Consider the following 5,000-nt stretch of genomic DNA (forward strand, 5'->3'; position numbering starts at 1 on the left):
CCCTTGTCTCATCCAGAAAACCAATATGCATCGGCTTTCATTGCCATTTGAAAGAACCAGCTATTTAGCGGCTTTCAAAACATCAGGGAACTTTGTGCCAAAGTTCTTTCAACCCCATGGCCACAGAGCTCGACAACGGAATCGCTAATTTCACTCGTTCCAGAGATTCAAACCCGATTCTGGACAAGTTATGAGATATTTCAGATGGCATATCTCCATTTATACAAAAAAAATCAAGTTGCACCGTCCACGGCATTGTAAGAACAAAAGGGAGCAAATTTCTTCGTACACTTATGGCGGATTAGTCTCGAGGACTTCGCGAGAGCTCCGCGCAATCACGATGGCATTTTCACTTCCGGCGTTTCAACAGCCAATCAGATCACGAGTTTGGTCGGCCAAAATTTGGCCGACCAAACGGAATTCTTGAGAGACTTTTGGTCAGGCCCAATTTTAGCGAGCGACGACATTAAGAGAACATATGGGCGAAGCTAAAAATGGGCCTGATCGCAGGTTAACGACACAATCACGGCACAACTCACGAAAGTCATGATCAATGGTTGTTTGAGGGCTTCTATGAAAATCCAAGAAGCGTATGCTTACATAAAAGGGGATACCTTTCTTTGTTTGTTTTGCAGGTATGTTCACAAAGTGAATTAAGGAAACTTGTTTGCGCAAAAATATGGAATGGAATGAATCTTGCTAGTATGCAAATTTTTGGGTCAGTTATTTTAATTACCGGATATGTCACTCTTAAACCAAGACAGTTAAATTTCAATGACAAGTTCCCCTTGACCTACAGTAGTTCCAGTCAATTCACGTTGTATTGTGTCAGTAAACCTAGCGTCTCGAATTGTTTAGTGAATAAATCGAGATTAGCGTGTGTGATTTCAATATACCTCGCCTCCGCTTTGGTGGTCAAAGGTCGACTTCTGTTGGCAAACAGCATGTTAAAATGGGGCATCAAAAATCCTCCGTTTCATTTGCCCAAAAAGTTTATTGAATTTAATTGCAGCGGAAACATTGCTTATTCCGGTGAATATAGTCTCGTTTGAGAAAGCCATGTACCAAGATGCTTTTTGACCGTCGAATTTCGCACAAATTTCGCACTGACCACTTGCAAAAATGAATTTCAAGCTTTCTGTTAAGTTCTGTAAATTTCTAAAATGTGACAGCCTTATTCCTGAGTCAAATTCCAGCTTTTATTCCAGAAATTGTTTTCCAGTTTTGCAAGTTTTGGGTTCTTTCAAAAGCTGGAAATAGCTTGAATTTCATACATCTATCAGGTGCTGCCAGAAAATGACAGTTTCTTCCAAACTTCATTTCTTGCAGGAAACTGGAAATAGACTAGCAATAGTCTACAGCTTGTTAACAATTTTAACATTTCTCAAATGAAACAAATTTTTAGTTTATTACAGTTTCTATTCTATAAATTCAACTCTTTTCAGATAAAAACTTAAAGAAATGTTTAGCATGCAGTTTCTTATTATGTATAAAATTTAAGAAGTAAGAAAATTCCTTTGTAGAACCAGACATATGTAAACGCTATGTAAAGTTTATCATATAACTATGTTGAGCTATATAAAGGCTATTTACTGCTCCTTACTTGCTATGTAATAACTTTGTAACTTGCTACATTACATAGTTAAGTCTGTGTAAAGCATATGCCATTACTATTGCAAAACCATTTAAAGGTCACATAGCTCTCTGAAATAGCTTATGAATGTGAATGTGATATCTTTCGAGTTAATACATTTACTTAGCTTATGCAATGTCCTTTAAAGGCTCCAAACTTTGAACATAAAAGCACTCTGTACATGTAGAAATGAAAAAGAAAGCTTTTATTCCGATGTATTCAATAGGTTGTGAGAAAAACCAATCAACGGCTTACCTTGTTTGATGCTCTCTGAGTCTCATAATCGGCCTTCTTCCCAAACGAACATGATGCATTACTCTCGAAAATTACACACTCCAAGTCAGCACATCTTGGATAACACATGAGAGACAGGATCGGGAACTAGTGAGTCCTTTTCGATTTGGTCAGCAGCCGGGCGCTCATACATAGGGCGTCCCCAGGGCGGTGAAACGGGAATTGCGCTCTTGGTCCAATGTGCGATGCGGAGAAGGACTGGCACGGTCGCCCCTTCCGCGTTTCCAGTGCAATTAATGGCTGCCAAAAATATCCTCTTGACGAACCAGAAAGCAAGTTTTTTTTCTTTATTTTTGGGCCACCATTAGTGTATTATTTAAAGGCCTTTTTGATATTTTTGTCCGAAAACTATTTTGTCTGTGAAGTATTTTCGTCGGAAGCTGCTTAAACTTGAGTGAAGTAAGACAGTGTCGAATGCAGGTATGTCACGCTTACCGTAACCAAGGGTAACGGTCGTTTCGTCAACGAGTCAGCTTGCCAACGACCTGTTCACCAACGTATGAAGTCTATTCGCCAACATCTAATGTCAGTTCGCCAACGCTTATATGTCACTTCGCCAACATCCAAAATACTCTGTGAAATAGATCTGAACTTTATTTACAAATTACCAAAAGAAGATAATGTGACCTTTGATCCAAGATGAATACTTTGATTCGGCTTGAAAATGTTCGTTCCACTCTCCCCAATCTCTCTCGCTCTCTCTCTCTCTCCCACGCCATCCACGGCTTTATTTGTGAGCATAAACCGGCTGTAAAACCTTTTTATTAAACATTTGCGTACTTACAGAGCCATTGAGTTAAAATATGTTTGTTTGATTACGCGCTTAGAAGCGTTCACTTGTTTCCCGCAAGTTTCGCCTACGTCAGTGTTTGTTACACTCTCGCAGAGGGTTTTTGCATTGCTTGAAACACTGATTAAATATTTGCGGCAAAACTTTTTCCTTCCCCCACTCAAGTATTAAATGTTCCCCCTACAGCCTGCTTCTCTACCGGTCTCTTTTCTCTCTGTTACAGGAAGAATTAGAAACGCGATAAAAACAATGTGAGCTCATTAACTTCGCTTGTGTGGCATGTTGCAAAGGAGGTGAGAACTTTTTCAACTTGAATAGGATATTGTTTAAATGTTTAATGATATGTAACTACAACAAAGAACAGATAACACCAACAATATCTGCCAATCAAATTCCTGCGATTTTGATCCGGCTTAAGCAGGCATTGCTGTATAAAAGGGCTGTGATTTTCTGTTCAATTCAATCCACTCATCTTATCGAAGTATTTTCGCTGATCAAATAATTTTACAATAGTCACTCGAGATGGAAAGCTATTATTGTATTTATTGCAATGAGGAAGTAACAGCGAGACAGGAAGCGCTCCTCTGCGATGGCTGCGACAAATGGCAACCTCGACGTTGCAACACGGGAATTTCGAGACAGCAGTATAGAGATGCTGTTAACTCCGGATTAGAGGTGGTTTGGCGATGCCTATATTGCAGTGAGATCACTGATCCAATTGGGGAGAGTAGCAGAATCGAGGAAGAGATGGATGCCTTTGACATTCCGCCATCTTTTGGTATGCTTGTTTTTTCACGTTGTAAAATTAAGCATTCCTTACTTGTTAACCTCATTTTCTCGTGCGCTTACCGGCACGAGTTTCAAAAAAGAAATCTAAGACGACCTTTGGCGAAAAACCAACTCCTCGTGGTTAATGAGACAGGTGAGGTTGTCGTCCTAGGTTTTAATGTTCCAGATCAAGGTGTCTCCTCCAATATTAAACCAATATTCGGTCTATTTTCAGCTTTAAAATTTCTACTTTGCCGATTTTTCGAAGTAATTGGTATTTGTGCTTTCAAAAATTTCAAGAAAAGTATCCAGAAATCTCATTTTTTAAGCATAGCTTAGCGAAAGAGAATCGGAGGACATTTAGAGAACTCAAAGATGAAAATGTTGTTTAAAAGAATACCGAGGCTGAAATTTGAGAAAATTTAAGAAGTTGTAATTGAAATTTGTAGTCGACGTTTCAACGTCTGGCTAACGTCATTATCAAGTCAAAAAAGTGAAAGATAAAAAATGTTTAAATACTAAAACGACAATAGGTGATGGAATGTTCTTAAACAAAGAGCTTTCCGTGAATGGAATCAGTCTGCGTGGAATCTGTGTGTTGAGACTAGAATTGCTGCTTGATGAAAAGCATCTCGTAGACGAGACAGTCAAATTTTCCTTCCTTTTTTTTTAGGTCATGTCAGATGAACTGACTGCTGCACCTTGTCCAGCCCTCCCTAAGCCTGCGCATGTGGCTAGAGGTGCCAACCGACTCCGACAGAAACTCAGACCCGAACAACCGAAAGATCTGGACTTCGAACTGGTCGAGGAATGTCTCCCTCCCGGTTTCCTCCAAGCCGACCTGACAGTTAAGCAGAGAAGGCATCTGATCTTCGCCAGACAGGAGCAGCTAAATACCCTGGCCAAGGCTAAATCCTGGTACATGGACGGAACTTTCAAGCTTGTGCGACACCCATTCAAGCAGCTATTGACGGTGAATGCTTTCGTGCGATCCGGGGAATATTGAAAGCAAGTCCCACTTGTGTTTGTCCTGACGGCCAACAAGAAAGAAAACGACTACAAGAAGGTATTAATCACTGTTTAGTTATAAATTAATAAAACTGAGAAAACATTATGCAGTCTATTGAGCATTAAAGTAAAGATAAAGACATAACGCAACATTCGGAATCCAACTGGGAAAACATTATGCAGTTTCCAAGTATTATAGTAAGGAATCGAACTTGCAGCTTCCAAGTATTAGTAAACTATCTAAACCTCTTTCTACTAATCAATATCCTAGCATTTGTGTCCGATGAAAAACTGAAGCAGTATCGAAACAGGCGAGGCTATTCGACAGCTGGGAGAAGTACGAAAGGAAAGAGAAGACCGCCGCACAGTTCCTGAAAACGTGCTCACATCTCAATGGCCCCACTCGTGGAAACTGAAGAAGTCAGTAAAAATCACAACCAAAAAACGGCTCCTTTAGGAGCCACCAAGTTTGCAAAAGAATATGACCAGCAATAAACCATCAATTAA

General features: G+C 39.8%; 1 protein-coding gene across 1 annotated transcript in view; it reads right to left on the reverse strand.

The window, feature by feature from the left end:
• Nucleotides 1-5,000, reverse strand: part of LOC138021340 (tetratricopeptide repeat protein 28-like) — a 24,226-nt gene that overhangs the window by 18,227 nt on the left and 999 nt on the right. The window lies entirely within an intron of this gene.

The sequence above is a fragment of the Montipora capricornis genome, chromosome 10, assembly GCF_036669925.1.
Source record: "Montipora capricornis isolate CH-2021 chromosome 10, ASM3666992v2, whole genome shotgun sequence".
Lineage (NCBI taxonomy): Eukaryota > Metazoa > Cnidaria > Anthozoa > Scleractinia > Acroporidae > Montipora > Montipora capricornis.